The 19954-nt window shown below is 39.6% G+C and overlaps 1 protein-coding gene and 1 pseudogene across 2 annotated transcripts in view; both read right to left on the reverse strand.

Annotated features, from left to right (window-relative positions):
• The window catches only part of PRKG1 (protein kinase cGMP-dependent 1), a 949780-nt gene that overhangs the window by 717075 nt on the left and 212751 nt on the right, over positions 1–19954 (reverse strand). The gene's annotated exons all lie outside the window — the stretch shown is intronic.
• Positions 6578–11434, reverse strand: LOC148091539 (vesicle transport through interaction with t-SNAREs homolog 1B pseudogene; annotated as a pseudogene).

Here is a 19954-nt window from a genome sequence, read left to right on the forward strand (position 1 = left end):
AAAATTATTAGAATACTTGTGAAATAGAAAAGGACCTTATTGTAAGTCAAAAGAAATGCCTGAAAAAAAATTAATCACTGCTTCAGCCATAGAATTTCTTTGATTTACTGAAACCCAAACAGTAAAATCTTGAGAGTGGTACATACAAATACACAGTTTTGGTCTTCCATTGCTTTCACTGAAACTGCATCAAGCTGAACCATTAAAAGTTCCTGAGGATGAACTGTCGGACTGATCCACGATGATCACAGTTGGCACTGCCCTTCTGATTCGCGCACAGAGACAATGTGCGGCCGTTGCAGTCACAGGCTCCTTCTAATCTTCTGATGTATAACAACATGACATCTTAAGTCCCCTGACAAAACACATCTTGCATTTACAAAGATTAAAAGGATGCAAAGCTCTAAAGTCTTTTCACCTCGAAGAGGGTGTCTGTGCTCGGCGCCCCCTCCACACCTCCGACGACAATGAGGGGAGCAAAGGCTCGGGGCGCTTCGAGGCTGACGCGGAGCACAATACAGCAGACGAAAGGCCCCCCTTCTCCGGCCAGCCTTGCCCCCTCTGCGGCTCCCTGGCGGGGTTCAGAAAGTAGAATGTTCACGTAATTGGCTTGGCGATGAATGAAATATGTAACATCCGGCTCAGCGGTTAAAGAAAGCTCTTTGATCTCAAAATCAGACCTGACTCCTTGTGGTATAAAAAGAGAGGTCTACTCAGAAAATAAAAAGATGAGTTCTTTTTCCCATCACAAATTAAGCTCAGGGAAGGCACGCTTGATAATCAAATAAAACCAACTTCACAAAGCGGCTCCACGCGAATTTCAGTAGTATACAAGATTTACGAGAAATAAAGCTGCTCACCATCATAGTTTTCTAACCACTGAGAAACTGAGTGAAAAAGCGCTTCCTTTCCAGAAAATGGTGATCTGAGAAGGTGCTTTAACGTCTGAAATGACTTTGTTTCCATCAGCAGTACAGTGCTGTTCCTTGCACAGGCTTAAGTGAGGGGAACACTTTAATCATTTCTATAGTAGTTTCTACGCTTTTCCATGCTAACATTGAGGCCTGTAATTCTTTAATGAGCAAGAAAACAAACAGCTGTATTTTGCCAATGAAATCCACCAAAATGGTGTGGAGGGACAACCGAAACACTTACCAGGGACTTTAACCAAGAGCGGGCCTCTCGGGGGGTTGGTTTAACACTCACACGTGGCTCACCTCCTGCCAGAGGTCCTTTCACTTCATCAAAACCATTCTCTTCCTCTGCTTTCTGCCACTTCCACTCCAACCAGAAATGATGCCAGTTTCAAGCTTCTACTTTATTCTGGACATTACTCCAGGGCTTCAGTATGCTTTCTTTATTTTTTTAGCCTTCAAGATAGCATTACAGTGGTTTTGTTTGTTTGTTTTCATTTAAAGGATAAGGAACCTGCAAGTCGGAAATGTTCACTATAAAGTAGCTCATTCGTTCTAAGACCAGATTTGAACTCCCATCTGATGGGTTCAAAATTCCGTGTTTCTCCTATTACACACACTGCCAAGAAATGTTGAGGTCAGTAGGGCAAACTGCTGAGGAAGGAGTTGAAAGGACAGTAATCTAACCTGTCATTACTTCACAGAAACGAAGGAACTTCATGGAACTTATTAAAGGTTATTATTTTTTCTTTTGCTTTGTCATTATCGTAAAAGGTAGAAGTGCTTGTGTTCAAATAGATATAATTTGTTTTCTAAAGAATTTAACATACTTTACAAAATGTATATGTTTTTAGTAGCATGATATTTTACTCTCCATTTTATGGAAGCATAATTTTTATGTGTGCTTAAAAAACAGCATTGTGCATTTGACAGGCATTTATCTATGTGTTGGTGTTAGAGTAGGTGTATTTAGAATAAAATCATTGCTAAAATCAATCACATTTACCCAGCACACCAAAAGTATTATCATCTAGAGACTTGCACTGTCTAGTTTATATGATGATGAATACTGTAAACAGAGCACTCAGGTTCTAGCTTTCCTTGCTCGTCTGCCTTTATTTCTAAGTGGGGCTCAATATGCCAACATATGGCCTGATGTCTGATGTGACACAGCTGGGGTTTTCCTTAGACAAGTAAAAAACACATGGGTATGCACACACATACACACAAGTTAAATTAAGCTACCGACACATTTACGTAATATTCCAGTTACATGTTATTGTCTAAGTCTTCATACATTAGTAGTAGCAGGCAACTGGATTACATCAGTATCTCATATTTGTTTTTTCTTTTATTCTCATATTTATAACCAAGACTTAGAAGGACCAGAGAGAATTTTCCACATCTGATAACTGCTTAGCGTAAGGTCTGGGAGAAGCATTTGCATTGCGGGACCAAAGAACCTCCAAACACTTTCTGAGTAGATTTATGTCTTTTGTTTCAAGTACTTAAGATCAATTCTTAACAGAATTCTATGTGCACATTTCCAGAAGTATACTAATAAGGTACTATGTTCTCAGTCCCCAAGAAGTGAGTTTGTTCATATGGGAAAAAACATGCAGGTTATGATTAGCATAATACCTTTATTAACTCATAAGAATGGCACAAGGCAACTGTAAACCTACGTCTGCCCACCCTCGTATATTAGAAAATGGTAATATTTTCATTCTTTCTAAAGATTTATTTGTATAAGTGGGGCCCTGCTTAATTATAAATTCATCACCCTAACATGAGGGTCTTTAGTGGCCTGGAAAGGAATGCTGCTCACTTTGACCGGGTGTTTGGCAGGTGCAACTAGCTGGTCCCCCCAATGGAAATGAATTACACGCATCCTTCCAAGCGGCGTTCCCTCCCATAGGTCTACCCAGACCCACAAAAGTTAGTAACTGATAAAATGCTTTTAAGAGGATCGACACCTGATAGAGGCAAAGCAATCCGAAACTTCCTGCCAAGGCTTGAGTAAGCCAGGGCAAAGCGGCGACTAGCAGATGTCCCTGACAGTTTGGAAACAGGTGCCTGGCCAGCCGCGGGGAGCTAACATCGCTCTACACCGAAGCAGGAAAAGCAAGCGAGGCAGTGTCGCCCCCACCTCCAGACCGCTGTGACCAATTCTATACAACAGATACTCCTGTGTTGTCTACCATGTATTTGACACTGTGGGAAATATAAAGGCGGAACAAATGGGTTCATGTGTATCCATGAAGCAGTCCAAAAATGTCCTTTATTTAAGAACTCTCGGGGAGTTAATTGGTATAAAGCTTTACTTATGCAACATAAATCAGTTCTAGAGATCCGCTGTACTACACAGCGTCATAGTTAACGATAATCTACTACGCACCTAAAAATGCGGCAAGAGATTAGACCTCATGTTCTTATCACACACGCAAAAACAAAGGGACACAGGAAGTTTTGATAGTGACAGATACGTCTGTTATCTTGATTCTAGTGTTGATGTAAAGGGTGTATGCCCAAAGTCATAACATTATGCACATTAAATATGTGCAGGTTTTCATATATCACTTACAATTAAATCTGTAAATCAATAAAACGGTTACAATTATAATGAGATTAAAAAGAGATATATGGTTACAAAGAGTATTTAGGAAAAGTAAAATCTGTCTATAGAGATGGATGGGAGGAAATGTGCAATGACATAAAAAGAGAGTGCGGTGCTGTGGTTAAGAGTTCCAGTTACACATTCTCTCAGCTTTCTCTTCTACGGAAGAGTCAGGACAGCAATCTCTCCCCTACAAAGGTATTATTGTGAGGACTGGAAGGTGTAGGGCACATAGCTTAGCACACACCGTATGTCCAATATAATTGTTCCCCTTCCTCCCTCCCTTCTTACAACTATTACTACAATGAAGTTTGTAAAGGAGACTGACTGGCCTGTCCAAGGAGGCAAGTCTCCCATCCCTTCACCATTCATCCTCACAATTCCTTTTTGTCATAGATGGAGTTATGCCCACTCACACGTCAGAAAGGAAAAAGCAGTGTTTTTGTAAGCTGAAAAATGCACAAGCTCCCAGAGAGGAGAGGACTAGTTGCCTTGTAAAAGAAAATCCCACTAGCCTCCTTGCTTCCTGCAGTAAGTAGGGAGACACTAAGCCTTCAGAGAGAAAACAGCTGACAAGTCATCCATCAGAGTCTGAGGCTGCTTTAGGCGATTCACCAGTTTCCACGAAAGGCCTCCGCCTCTCCATGGCAGGTTACTCCATCACCCGAAGCACCCTTCACACTTTTCCATTGTTTAAACTTATTTCCAGATCAATGATCCAATTCGAGTCTAGGGTACTCATTCATTCTTAGTGCTTCCAAATGCCATGAAATGATCTCCATTGCTTGAAATCACTGCTAAATACTAGACTGTCCTACAGGGTTTTCTAGTATTGCTCAACCTGTGGTCCTTTTTTGCTACTAAATATTCACTTTTTCCCCTCTTACTACAATCAAGACAGGTTTAGTTATCTGCCCATTCTCATGGCTTCAAGTGGCCTTTCACCAAAATGCTGTGAAGGGCACAGTAGGGGAGTGAAGTCAACACAGCCCTGGAATGAGAGGGGACAGGCCTCATCTCTGCCATTTACTGTCTGTGAGATTCAGGGATGCCAGTCCACCTTTCAGGGTCTGTTTTCTTCTCTGGTAAACAAAATACCCAGGTGTTGAAGAATTGGACCAATGTGAGTATGTTCTAAGCTACAAAGCACACCAACATAAAGTATTCCTTACTCTTTTATTTATTTATTTATTTACTTATTTTAAATTTTATTTTTGTTTAAAATATTACAGATGTCCCTTTTTCTCCCCGATGACCCGTTCCACCCCGTCCCATCCCCCTCCCCAGTCCCTCTCCCCACCATTGTCCTGGTCCTTGGGTTGTGCAAATTTGCATATAAATTCTTTAGTTACTCTCTCCCCCTCCACCCACCTGCCCTCCTCCCTCCCTCTGACATTCGTCAGTCTCATCTATGCTTCCATGTCATTGAATCTATTCTGTTCATCAATTTATTAAGTTCTTTAGATTCCATTTATGAGCGAGATCATGTGATGTTTGTCTTTCACTGCCTGGCTTATTTCATTTAGCATAATTTTCTCTAGGTCCAGCCATACTGTCCCAAAGGGTAAGAGATTTTTCTTCTTTACAGCTGCGTAGTATTCCATGGTGTAAATGTCCCATAGCTTTTTTTATCCACTCATCTACTGACAGGCACTTGGGCTGTTTCCAGATCTTGGCTATTGTAAACTGTGCTATGAACATCGGGGTGCATATATTCTTTCTGATTGTTTCAGGATTCTTAGGATTCCTTATTCTTTTAAATCTACCTAAGCACACTATGATATTTTAAAGTCTGTGACGATAAAATGTTCACTTAGAATACAAAGGCAATAAATATTCCTGGTGGCTAGAGCGTATGCTTCAGGATAGTAGGGTTATTGGAGAACCCTGGGGAACCCATCATGCATAGTGGGCTATGGAAGCACTAGAACAGGGCACCAAACATAGGAGATGCTCAATGAATGAACGTTACTGCCGAATGGGTGAGGACTATCCTTTGTTACAGAGAGCAATTTGTAACATGCCGCTACTTGGAACTATCATAATAAACACTCATGTCTTCTCCTTTGTTCTGCCTTCTTCACTAATGAAAATTAAATTACTTTGCAAATAAAAATTGAGAAAATTGAGTCTAGAATCCGAAACACCACCTAGAAATATGTCTGAATAGAAAGCAGTAATTAAATTCTAATTTACCTTTAATAACCCAAGACAGTAGGAGCTGTGTATCGCCACTTATAAACAGCAAATAAAATATGACAGTCTCCAGATTTAAATTTTATACACATTTTTTATAATGACCATTATCTTTACATTTTCTGACATATCCTGTATGTCAAATACTTTTCAAATTAATAGTTAGGTGGATGTGCTAAGGTTGGTAACACTGTAACATATGGACTGTCTGATATTCATTGATTTGGGCCCATGAAAATATTTCTTTACAGGCCTTCTATTATAAGCTATTCTTCCAAAGCCTTTATTTCACCTTGACTTACTAAATTTTATTTGTCCCTACTTATTTTGGAGAATGACTTTAAAAGGTGAGTTTAGCATGGTTATTCTTTTAAATATAGCAATAACTGTCTGCCTCTCCTACTTAAGGAAAAAAAAAAAAGCTACTGTCATGCTTACTGTTGTTAGTAAATAATCCACTTGCATTAGGTCTTGTATTGTTTTTAATCCCTCTTGACCAGATGAAATTTTACCTCTGAGTGTATTTTTTTCCCCTTAATCTGACCTACCTATTAACTATTCAATTACTAATTCCTAAGAACAATTAACAGTTACATCATTTTCAGAACATGAGGGTTGCTTTACATAAGTAAAACAAATTTACTTTGAAACAACTTAATTAAGTGTCATCAATGGTTCTTTCTCTGTAAATTCTATGTAGCCATCTGCATGATGTAGAATTTGTTATATTGTAGTTGCAATAGTAAATAAACTTTAGAATTTTAGATGGTATTTTTTAAAAAAATGAAAGAAGTCATAAGCAGCATTTATTACTTTGGTATATCGCACTGGTCTTGCGATATACCGAAGTACTAAATGCTCTCCCTTCACATTTAAAAGGTATTTCATGTTGACTTCCTACTGCCGCAGTCTGGCTACACACTGCATGCTCCAACTACTGGCTGTCACAGCATCAATGCCTTCATTCCACAGCCAACATCATTCCTTCACAGGGTCAGAGCTCTGGTCCACATACCCTGCCCTGCAGGAAGTTCGATGCCTGCGAAAGAACTTGTGATAAACCAGGCCTCGCAGGGTGGCTAGCTTTACTAAGATGACAACGGAAAGTAGCAGCTCATTGGTTGTCCCTTTTCTAGACACTGACCAGAGACTCTATTTTTGCTCAAGCTTTCACTTGTATTTACCAATCTATTCTTGGTACTTCCCAACTGGTCAGGTTGCTCCCCCAGCTCTTCTCTGATTTGTGAGCCAACCTGGTGAGTCTCTGAGGCAATCCCACAAGGACACTCAATACTCTGGGTGGCCCGGATCAGGCTGTCAGTGCCTTGAAAAGCAACGCCCTTTGAGGCTGTAGCCGGTCCACATGCTCCTTCTCGGCAGCGTAGGTGCCCTATTTCATGTCTCCTCGCCCCAGGTGTGGCTGTCAGGTTACAGAAAGGTGGGGGTGCGTAATGTGGTTCCTCTTCCATCTCTGCCAGCGTTTTATTTGCTTCCTACTACTTTTCATCAAACTCTCTAGTCAACTTCTCTTATGTCCCTCAGTCCCAGGAGCTGCTCCAGCACCCATTGTAGGTCTTCATGAAGGCCGCGGAAGATCTCCTGCAGTTTCCAGAAATGCTCACAGGATGTGGGGGAGGTGACCACGGTGCTGGAGCCACCAAGATTCACGGAGGTCAGCTGTCCCTCTGGGAAAGCATCACAGCGGCGATAGCCACCAGTCCCCTGGACCAGTAGATGGCGCCTTTTATTGCTGCAGGCACTTCTTTAAATATGTACATACATACATACGTATATACATTTCAATGAAGTTTCCTATACAGTCCATTTCCATTATGTGGCCAAAGTATCCCCATTGGCAAAAATGGAGAGAATGAATTAAATGGACTCTATTGGTTACTTTCAGCTCTAAAATACCTGTGGATTGCATGAATCTGAGTCTAAGGTGGATCTCTTTTCTACAGCTACAGACATAGTCAAGAGAAATGTAAAGTTGAATAGAATAGTGTTATAGTTAAGAACGCACAGGCCATTTTAAATCATAGGTTTAAAAGACCAATTTTCCAATAAAACATTAACAATAATATACAAACTACACTCTCCAAAAACAATTATTACCAACATTTTGATTTGGACTTGAAATAAGACATAGAAGAAACATATAAATTAATATAGGTCTTGTCCCTGGAAGGTCCAGATGTATGAATGTCTATTTAACCCTGACTTAGTCTACACTGAACAGGAAAAGGGAATTAATAATTATTACTGACTTGAGCCTCCTAACTTTCTACTTGAGGGTTCGTTCAAACCCTTCTGTTATCATTGTTGTTGGCTGTTTTCCCCATCACTTTATTGTTACTCTTATGATTCTTGTTGTTGCTAATAAAATGATAATTCGGTTGATAGGAATGTAAGCAGTGGCCCCAAACTGAAGATGGCTTGAGAAAGTTGAGAATAAGCCCAAGCTAAAGAAAGTGTCAAGCATAGGTGGAAGGTGAAAATTAGTAAAAGATTTGGCCAAAAGTAGAAAAAAATATTCAGCTTTGTTTTTAAAAAAATTTTGTTTGGGAAAAGGAAGACAGAGACATAGGAGAGAATAGGTCAAAAGAGCAAAAATAGAAGTCGGAAACGGGAGACACGGTATGTACGTTACAGTATATAGTTGGGACTCCACCTGACCATTCATTCATGTATCCATTCATTCAACAAATTTAACAGGTGCCTGTGATGGGGCTGCACTGTGCTGGGCCATGAGGATTTGGAAGTAAACAAGGTAAACATGGCCTGGAGTGATTAGGTCCCATTAGAAATGCAAACAAGTTTTGCTATGTATACTCAGTGGTCAAGGTATAAAAAGTTCAATGGATATTTATTTAAAATTAATATCTCATTGAAAATAATGTTTACTCCAGTTTTCCCCTTGAATATTTCCTTCTTCTCACATTTGTCTGAAGATCAAAAAATGTGTATTGCCCATGTAATTCCTTAATCTCCTCTTTACTTCTGAATTAAAATAGATATCTAAGTTCCAGATGCACAATTAATTCCTTTCTCTTCTTGCATTTTAATGTAGCACATAAAGGGTAAAGGAGGGGAAATTAGTCCAATAAACATAGCAATAAAAACTGTCAGTACATCTGAATCATTTCACCAATGCCCTGAAAACTAATTGTGCTCTAAAGCAAAGTTGACAGGTAGGAATAAACATGGTCCTTTCATCTTCTTGTCTGCAACTCCACTCTCATTCACAAGTCCCACAGGCCATGTGGGAGTCCTATCATTTACTGCTCCATTAGTCTTCTTGCTGTATAATTTACTTTCCCCTACCTTTCTGTCCTCCCTCTCTCATACTGATGTTCTGTTCTTGGTCTCAAATCCAGAGCCACAGATGCATTTGTCCTAGATAGGAGGCTGAAATCACAGATGCTCCCTAAAACCTTCCCAGATTCCACCAGTTATATTTAAGGTCTTCGGCCTTGGTGTTCCTTAAGCACGACAAAAGTCCTTATTATTGGGCTATATCATATGAAATTGCCATTTTTCAGGTCAAATATGGTCAAATGTAGTCAAATATTAGAAACAGTGTATTCTGATTCATGCTCCACTCCTTGAAGGCAGGGGCTGAGTCTCACTCATCTTGCTACTCTCCCTGGCATCTAGCACAATGCCTTGCTCAATGAGAGGATCAGCCAACACCGTGGAGTTGACATGCTGAATTTTAAAAACCTCAGCACTCCAAAGTAACAAAGATGGTGCACGCGTCTCTAAAGTCCTTTTAACTACTACTACAAGGATGGCCTTAATTCCTGACCTAGATGACTTAAATTTCTGAAACTAGTACCTGGGGGAAAAAAGAGGGCAGATCTGTAGTTGAAAGATGCCTTGGCACTGCCCTGGTTGCTGACTTGCTGCTACATTCACTGGGTATCAGGGGCCCAGATGTTATTATATGATTAAGTCAATTTCGACCAGAAATATTGTGAAAATCCTGTGGCCTGAGGAAGCCCTGGTGTTCAGAGTATAAAATTCTAACAGGAAGCCCAAGTAAAATGTGCAATGTTTTATTGGCTGTCTTATATCCTTAAGTTCTTTTTAATATGAGAGCAAAAAAGAAATTGGTTGGCAATATAGTGCTTGCCGCATTTCTGTTGCTAAGCAAAGGGACACTAAGAAGACAGAAAGCTGACTGTAAATCGGGGCAGTGAAACGCTAATCTCCTCGGTGTTATGCTTGACTGATTTGCTGGGGGAGGAAGGCAGCAATCTGAATTGGTGTGTCCAAAGGCTACAGAATGTGGTCCCAGAATTCACAAAGGAAATCACTTCCACTGTGAAGTTTGTAGTTAAAAAGATAGGATCTCAGTTGTGGGAAAGGAATGATAAGGCAACCTCAAGCAGCCTCCATGTGCTCTTGGACATTTTTTCCAATAAGTGGTTATAAAAGAGCTACATAATAGAAAAATTATGACCATCCAAATATCAGTATATTTTGAAATGATGGTAATATCATCTTTTATCTTAAGAAGGTTTTCATTTCAAATATGATAAAATGTGAAGTCTTTTTTTTTTTCAGTAATAGGAAAATATTTAAGTTTTAAACTTATGAAAGAGTCCGGCAGCCTCACAATGTTTCATCCCCTGAAGGGTCCTTTAGGACTTAGAGTTAAAGAGAACTTAAAAGAGGCCCTTTGGGTTCTTTGAAACAGAGACCCTACAGCAAGAGGGGTGAACAGAGGAACTGAGAGAAAGAACCTCTCTGAGTAATCTATAAGTAAATACGATCTATTTCGCATATCCCCCTAGACAGAAGAGTGAATGCAGGAATGATATTAAAATTTTAGTCTCCCTGCAACACACCATTATCTTGGATTCACCTTGACGATATAAACAATGAAAAAGGAAGAGAGGCTATCCCTAGATCAAATCATCATGCTCGCTTTTCTTCACTGCCGTTTGACACATAAAGCATTAAAAGTCTCATTAAATTACTAACAAGTCTTGATTCGTCCCATAGGTATTATCTGTATGAAAAGTACTTATGATACATTTTGAGAGTATTTATGTTGCTCTTTTCTGAGAAATTTTTATCAACTGCATGTTAGTATGCCCTCAAATAAGAGAACAGGCATATGAAGACTGGCCCAAAGGAGTTGCTATGGCTTCAAAAAAAAAAAAAAAAAAAAGACCCACAAAAATTATATTTGTTTGGGAACAACTATGTCATACCTTATTCTAAGAATAATTTATTTACCAAAACAATGGAAAGAAAATCTTTAAAACTTTACCAGGAAGATGGGAGAGGGCAATATAAGAATCCAGACAACAGTTTCCTCTGAGTAGAATTGTTCTGTTCCCATCTTCCCGAGCAGCGTATCTATTGATATCTACCAGTTAATTAGCACATCCAAGTCCACCCGAGTCCCTTCGAGCGTCTGTGTCAGACCCACATTCCTCCTTGTTCCCAGGGGCACCGGAAGGCGCCCTGCCCGACCTTCCCAGGCATGGCGGGGAAGGAGCTGACAGGCAGGGAAGCAAACAACTCGCACAGGCCCCACAGACGAGTCCAGGAAGGAGGAAGTGCACGGAGGGTGGGTATGTGCCTGCAGGGACACGGGAGCAGGGACAGGCCCGCAGCCGGCAGTGCAAAGCTGGGAAGCAGCCATCCCAAGGCCTGAGCAGGGCGGCGGCCTTCTGCTTGCTTCCGCCTCCATGGTCCGTCCCAGGGCCTGTAGGGCCAGGGCTGAGGCTCTGCACTGCTCCTAAGCAGCTCCCTTATGCACACCCACAAGTAAATGGGCCTGTGACGAAACTCCCTTCAGGTTTCCCCCTTGAGCCTGCTGTCTGTTTCCTGCGGGGCCCCTACTGATACATCACCCAAGTCGTGAAAGAAACGTTTAACAGCCACGCCAAGGTAAAGGGCCCTCTAACTCACCACTAGAAGCCTCCCTCTGACTGATGTCTACCAATTAACTGCCATTTCCAAGTCCATCTCTGTGTGTTAGCAATCACGTACATATTTCTTGTTCACTGAAGACCTGGTCAAATACTTGTAGAAACTATGTCACTGAAGACCTGGTCAAATACTTGTAGGAACTATGTCACTGAAGACCTGGTCAAATACTTGTAGGAACTATGTCACTGAAGACCTGGTCAAATACTTGTAGGAACTATGTCACTGAAGACCTGGTCAAATACTTGTAGAAACTATGTCACTGAAGACCTGGTCAAATACTTGTAGGAACTATGTCACTGAAGACCTGGTCAAATACTTGTAGGAACTATGTCACTGAAGACCTGGTCAAATACTTGTAGGAACTATGTCACTGAAGACCTGGTCAAATACTTGTAGGAACTATGTCACTGAAGACCTGGTCAAATACTTGTAGAAACTATGTCACTAAAGACCTGGTCAAATACTTGTAGAAACTATGTCACTGAAGACCTGGTCAAATACTTGTAGAAACTATGTCACTGAAGACCTGGTCAAATACTTGTAAAACTATGTCACTGAAGACCTGGTCAAATACTTGTAGAAGTTATGTCACTGAAGACCTGGTCAAATACTTGTACAAAACCAGGACATGAGATAAGGTCTACGGTAAGAATGTCTACACTTTGTTTCTAGCCTCCCGATCAAATTTGCTTTTTCTAAAAAGGAAACGAAACCACGTGAGCTTGTCTAATGTTTCTCAGGAAATCCAGGATTCTTAGTAATCACCTCCAATTTTCAATCATGTTTAACATCCTTTACTCATTGATTCCAGATTTTTGCTCATGACTGGTATCAAAGTACCAATGTAATTTATCTATAAACCAGAGAATTAAATTTCTTTTCAAAATTTACATCAACCTTGGCCAATTATAATCTCTTTGCTCCTCTCCCATTCTTCATAGCTCTACAAAGTCACAGAATTCAATATACTATTGCATTTATCATACTGTTACGTAATTAACTTTTCTCGTGCTTGTTTTATCCCCTAGACTGTGAGCCCTTGAAGGCAGGGATTGTATTTTATTCGTCTTGACACTGCTGGCATCTAGCAAAATGTCAGGGTATTAAAGATTCCCAATAACAGATTGCTGAACTGAACTTAAAGCACCACTGTGGTGGCTTTAGATTTTCTCATATCCTTGGGCTTCCATTTCCTCTTACTGGTATTACGCCCTATCCAATCTAATATTTATATCCTTTACAGAGAAATGTGCTGGGAGGAGACAAAGTGCGGCCCCTTCCTAAAAAGGGTCTCATGGTAGAACCATCCTTTCATTTTCTACCTTCTTGTTCTGAATATATAGGGTGTCCCCCCAAAAAAATTATACACACACTTTGAATAATTATAAAGACAGTGTTTCTTAAAATACATTTCATTTTCAAAATGAAGCTGTCAGCTGTTAAAATGTGTATACATTTTTGGGGGACACCCTGTAGCGATAAGCTTTTCTTATCTCTGGCATTTTCAGCCTTCGGCACATTTCCTACAGGCCTCTGATTCTTGCACTTGGTGATCCGGCTCTTCTCCCAACAGCATGTCCTGTTTCCTCTGGGTGCCCATTTCCTCTGTGAGAGGGCCTCTCAGCCAGTCACTTACACACAGGGCAACTTCCTCTTTTCTTCTGCATTGCGACCCACAGCTATTGTTCTATTTGAATTTCAGTCCTGACAGCGTCCCAGCTTATTCAGCAGTCTCTTCGTTTCTGGCCAACAGTTATCTGTTCTACCAAATTTTTTTCCTTTCTTTTCTTTCTTTTTTGGCACAGAGGGTAAAAACTATTTTCCACTGGCAAGGATGTGGCTCTCTGGGATCCAGGGTTTTAAATACAGCTCATGCAAATAATGCCATTTAGAAAATTGTCTTTGGACTACTGAGTAGTTGGTTTTCAAGGGCATTCTCACTAGCTCAGGCATAACCTCCTCAAGTTTGCAGAGTGCATGGGGCAGGAAGGAGGCAAAGATATTTTCTCTGCATCTGAAGTTCTACAGGTTGTCCTACTGGGTTCTGATGTCGAAAGAGAGAGGATCTGGCAGAAAGAGGAGGTGACAATAATTACAACCCAAAACAACATCTGTTATGCGAATTGTGACATTTGCTGTCACTGTATAGGTTTGGGTTTGCAAGGCTAATCTGTAAAGCTGTTTATTCCTGCCTCATGAGAAACTGCACTGGGCTCACGTAAAAACTGACTTCTGGTCCCAATTTTGCCACTAACTCACCAATCTAAAGCAGGAATTTTATTTCTCCATGGTTTACCTTCCTCCTCTTAAAGTCATGTGAGCTGTAGTAAATGTTTGCTAACATCTTTTCGACCTCTGATGTTCAATGATTCCCTGAAAGCAGCAAGTAGCTAAGGGAGGTGTTTTTTGTGATTAGAGTAAATGGAAAACCTCCACAGGTTGCCTGTGTCATCAGGGCCATTGCCCTGGGGGAATCTGGGTTCAGATTCTGACTGTGCCATTTCCTACCTCTGTGAACTTGGCCTAAGTATTCCTGAACCCTGGTTCTTCATCAGGAAAACTGAGATACAAGTGAAGGTTAAAAGAAAAAACACACATGTAAAACACCCAGCTCAGGAGTGCCATGTGGTAATTTCTCAATAGATATAGGAAAATAAGCATAACTATAAAATAAGAATGGCTACAAATGGAATTACTGTAGAATTACTAAGAATTATAAAAGCAGTGTTTCATTTTCTGATGGTAGATACATAGAAAAGATGTAGATTCTTTTTTTAAATTGAATTTATTGGGGTGACATTGGTTAATAAAATTATACAGGTTTCAGGTATACAATTCTACAACTCATCATCTGTATATTGTGTTGTGTGTTTACCATCCCACATTCCTTTCATCACCACAATGGAATACTACTCAGCTATAAAAAAGAAGAAAATTTTACCTTTTGTGACAGGATGGATGGACCTGGAGAGTATTATGCTAAGTGAAATAAGCCAGTCAGAGAGAGACAAATACCATATGATTTCACTTGCATGTAGAATACACTGAACAAAATAAACTAACAAAGTAGAGACAGACTCATGGATACAGAGAACAGACTGAGAGCTGTCAGAGAAAAGAGGGTTGGGGGGCTGGGCGAGAAGGGTGAAGGGATTAAGCAAAGAAAAAGTAGAAAAATGTAGATTCTTATTTTATTTATTTATTTTAAATTTTGTTTCAATCCAATTTATTTTGTTAAAATTTATTGGGGTGATATCGGTTAATAAAATTATATAGGTTTCAAGTGTACAATTCTCTGATACATCATCTGTATATTGCATTGTGTGTTTACCACTCAAGGTCAAATCATCTTCTGTCATCATATATTTGACCCCCTTTACCCATCACTATCCCCCACCCCCTTTCCCTCTGGTAACCACCATACTATTTTCTGTGTCTATGAGTTTTTGTTTGTTTGTCTTGTTTATCCACTTGTTGCTTTCAGTTTTGTATCCCACATATGAGTGAAATCATATGGTTCTTGAGATTTAATGCAATCTCCATCAAAATCTCAATGGCATTAAAAAAAATTGAACAAAAAAAATCAGATTTCTGTGGAACCACAAAAGACCCGAAATAGCCAAAGCAATACTGAGAAAAAAAGAACAAAGCCAGAGGCATCACATTCCCTGACTTCAAATTATACTACAGAGCTACGATAATCAAAGCAGCATGGTATTGGCATTAAACATACAGACCAATGCGACAAAAAAAAAAACCTCTTCGATAAATGGTACTGGGGAAAATTGGAAAGCCACATGCAAAAGAATGAAACTAGATTGTTGTTTGTCCCATATACAAAAACTAATTCAAAATGGATCAAATACCTACATATAAGACCTGAAACAATAAATTACATATAAGAAAACATAGGTACTAACCTTATAGATCTTGATCTTAGAGAGGATTATATAAATTTGACCCCAAAGGCAAGGGAAGTAAAAGCAAACATAAATGAACGAGGCTATATTAAACTTAAAAGCTTCCGTATACAACAAAAGAAACCATCAACAAAACAAAAAGGCAACCAACCAAATGGGAAAAGATATTTGCAAACAATAGCTCCGATAAGGGCTTAATACCCAAAATATGTAAAGAACTTACACAACTCAACAACAACAAACAATCCAATAAAAAAAATGGGCAGAGGATCTAAATACACATTTCTCCCAAGAAGACGTACAAATGACCAAAAGATTTGTGAAAAGATGCTCAATTTCACTCGCTGTTAAGGGAATGAAAATCAAAACTACAATGAAATACCACCTCCTATCTGTTCAAATAGGTATTCTCAATAAGATAAGAAATGATAAATATTGGAGAGGTTGTAGAGAAAAAGGAACATTCATTCACTGCAGGTAGGAATGTAAACGGGTACAGCCACTATGGAAAACAGTATGAAGGTTCCTTAAAAATTAAAAATAGACATCATATAGCCCAGCAACCCTTCTTCTGGGTATCTTAGTTAACATTTACTCTCAAAGATATATGCACCACTATGTTGACTGCAGCATTATTCACAGTGGCCAAGACATGGAATCAACTGAAATGTTCCTCAGTAGATGACTGGATAAAGAAGATACACATATGTACAGTGGGATACTACTCAGCCATATGAAAAGATGAAATACTGCAATTTGTGACAACACGGATGGACCTTCAGAGTATCATTAAGTGAAACAAGTCAGACAGAAAATGTCAAGAAACATGATTATTTTATTATTCTTTTACAAGAGACCTACCCCAGAGCTAGCTAATTCTGGTCCAGGATTATCTTCTTAGGTCCATAAGAGGCTGGTTCTTATATTGTCCCAACCTTTTAGTCCTTTAAGCAGGAAATTTTCTTCAAATAATTACTAGGGCCATTCTGGCATTTCCATCAGGCTACTCACAGGAGGTCTCTCCTTGTGTTCATGGTAATATTTCTTTTGATATTTTTCTAGATCCTACATCATTTCATGTTATGTAGGGGCATTCCTTCAATGAAATAAATATATACTGATTTGGGCAAAAACATATTTTAAACACTGGAGAGGATACAACAATTTGAAAGAGAGGTTCTGGCCTTAGGAGCCAGGGGATTTTGTTAAAGGTAAGTAAGATAAGACATATTTAAAGCACATAATGCAATGAGGCTACAACATCTACAGTGCAGGAGGGAGCATTTGAGATGAGTCTTGAAGAATTAGTAACATTTTATCGGCAAAATCGATAGGCCAGGGCTGCTTGAGAAAGAAGGAATCTCAAAAACAAAGATAAGGCTAAAAGAATGCATTGCCCTCCTTAATGAGACACTACTAATTCAATTTGGGTGTGTTGGTCTTATCAGAAGAGAGTGAAAAGCCAATAAATATTTTAAAGCAATGGAAGACCTGAGATGGGTAAAAGTGGTGTTTAGTTTCCTGTGTGTGTGGTTTTTTTTTTAACTTTTCAATTGCAATTGACATTCAATTTTACATTAGTTTGAGGCATACAGCATAGTAGTTAGACATTTATGTAACTTACCAAGTGATCCCCTCAATAACCTAGAACCCACCTGGCACCATACATAGTTGCTACAATGTTATTGACTATATCGCCTATGCTGTACTTACATCCCTGTGACTATTTTGTAACTGCTAATTTATATTTTTTAAGCCCTTCACCTTTTACACCCAGCCCCCCAACCCCCTTCCCATTGGCAACCATTAGTTTTGTTCTCTGTATCTGAGTCTGTGTCTGTTTTGTTTATCTTGTTTCTTAGATTTCACATATAAGTGAAATCATATGGTTTTTGTCTTTCTCTGTCTGACTTTTTTACTTAATATAATACCCGGTGTTTAGTTTTTATTTAACAATTGAACCACAGCTTATTCATTCATCAGAATATGTTGAGTCCCTACGATGTGCCAGGCAAGTGAGTCTTTAATATATATAAATAGCATCTAAAATAATACATGCTCCTGGCCGGGCGTGGCTCAGTGGTTGAGCATTGACCTAGAATCCAGGAGATCGTGGTTCGATTCCCAGTCAGGGCACATGCCCGGGTTGCGGGCTCAATCCCCAGTCGGGGGCGTGCAGGAGGCAGCCGATCAATGACTCTCTCATCATTGATGTTTCTATCTCTCTGTCTTCCTCTCCTTCCTCTCTCTGAGACACATATATAAGAACTGGCTTTAAAATAAATAAATTAAATTAAATAAAAATAAATAATACATGCACAGACGTGAGAGATTAGAGGCTACCTGGGTGGTAGGTCTCAGAAACACATTCTGTGCTTTCCTTAGGTCTTCAGTTACTAATAACAAATATTTGTTGGAAGTTTCTACATGCCATTGTGTTGCATGCTTTTCAAGAATAATTGGATTAACTACCATGCTAGCCTTATGAAGTAGGCACTATTATCCCATTTTACAGCTGGAGAACTGAGGCCACTAGGTAGTAAATCACATGCTCAAGATTATACCACCAGAAAATGCACTGAGACAGAATTCAAACCCAGGGTGATCTTGTTCCAGAACTGGCCTTTCAACCACAATGTGATATCTCCTCTTTTAACCACTTTTCTGTACCATGCAAACCCCTTAATTGTAGAGAAGCACAAACAAGGCGTGAGGGCATTACTCTCAGCTTCTCGTTTTCTACTGATGACCTGCCCAGCATCCAGGCACCGGTGCCAAGGCATCACCCTCACACTCACTCTCAGCACAGGAGAAGGTGTCCAATCTTTTTATAGCTGGAAATATTTTCACACATTATCCAAGTGTGCAAAGAAAACTAAATGCCTAATGCCTCTATTTAGCTGTTTGGCTAAGAGTGCTTTGCATAACCTCCTTACACAGCCTGTTCTAAAAAAGGACTATCTGGGAAGCACCAATTTGAACTTTTATATATACTTGTTAGTGGGCTACTTAGGGTCGGAGGTGTTAAAATTGGTCCCCTGCTATTTATTTTTGTATTTTCTTAGACAAAAAAAATCTCATGAAATCTGGCTATTGCTGTATTGTTTTTATATGTTCCAATATTTCTATCATTTACTTCTGGTTTCCGGGTTACAGATGCTATTTAAGAACCAGTTTCTGTTTGCAAGGTTAGAGAGGCTGTGAGCTGATATTTTAGCTAAGAACAAAAATTCTATTTTAATTTATTTCTACAGAGCAGCTGGCTGAACTCCAACTTTCTTATATGTTGATCATGTTTTCTAAAACTACAGTTATTTTCCAAAGAGATATTTGTTATTATAACCTAAGCCAGCGGCCTCGCGGAGTTAAGTGGCCTGTCCAAAGTCACATAGCTGGGCAAAATCACCCCCTGGACGGATTTGGCACTAACTACAGTCCTCACTTGAATGATCCATATGGCTTCAGAAAGTATGCATCTCAGCTCTGACTTTGATAAACTTGTAAGGGACATTTCCCAGAGTCTCAGGACACTGTAAATTGCTGCCCTCTTGGAAAGAAGAAGAGTCAGGTTTATCTGCTTCATAAGAAGAAAGAAACAAGACATCTGAGTGTCGTGGGGAAAATTCTTACCTGCTATCCCTAGAAAACACTGGTGGAAATGATACAGTTGGTTGTAGAATCTGATACTAACACCGAGGCCGTGTTTTGTTGGGAGACAAAATTATTCTCACTAGTGTCCCTTAAAAAGTACAATAATATTTATCAAACTTCCCTAATTTATCTCAATCCCCTATTATAGATATCTCTCACATGACTTTATCTGAGTCCCTCGTTTATATTTGAAGCCTAAACCATACACTGAGCTAATGAATTCCATATCCCCTTCCTGTTGCGGAGTGTTGCTCAGTTGGACGAAAATCTTCCTTTTCAAGTCTTAAAGAATGCCATCTGGTTCTGATCTTCAAGGATTTGGTGAACATGTTCATGTTTACTCCAGACTTATAAGTTTTAATAACATTCCATCTGGAATACATTTCCCATACTGGAACACTAACTATTTTTATTACACCCTAATACCGAATCCCTTCTAGTCTTTTGATTATCTTAGACGCTTTTCCTAGAACGATCTTCTATGGCCCACTTGAGTGGGGAGATAAATTCCACATCGTAGTCATGGACATATGATCATGTTGTGAAATGGAATGTTCTCCTCAAGACTCTTTCGGTTGTAGAAAACAGAAGCTCACTCCAGGTAGCTTAGGTAAACGGAGTTTGTTATGTGGATGCAATGTCAAGCATGGTCTTAGAGAAACTAGGAGAATGCCAGATCCTGAAGTGGTTCCTTCCAGCGCTCATTC

The sequence above is a fragment of the Miniopterus natalensis genome, chromosome 14, assembly GCF_054644295.1.
Source record: "Miniopterus natalensis isolate mMinNat1 chromosome 14, mMinNat1.hap1, whole genome shotgun sequence".
Classification (NCBI taxonomy): domain Eukaryota; kingdom Metazoa; phylum Chordata; class Mammalia; order Chiroptera; family Miniopteridae; genus Miniopterus; species Miniopterus natalensis.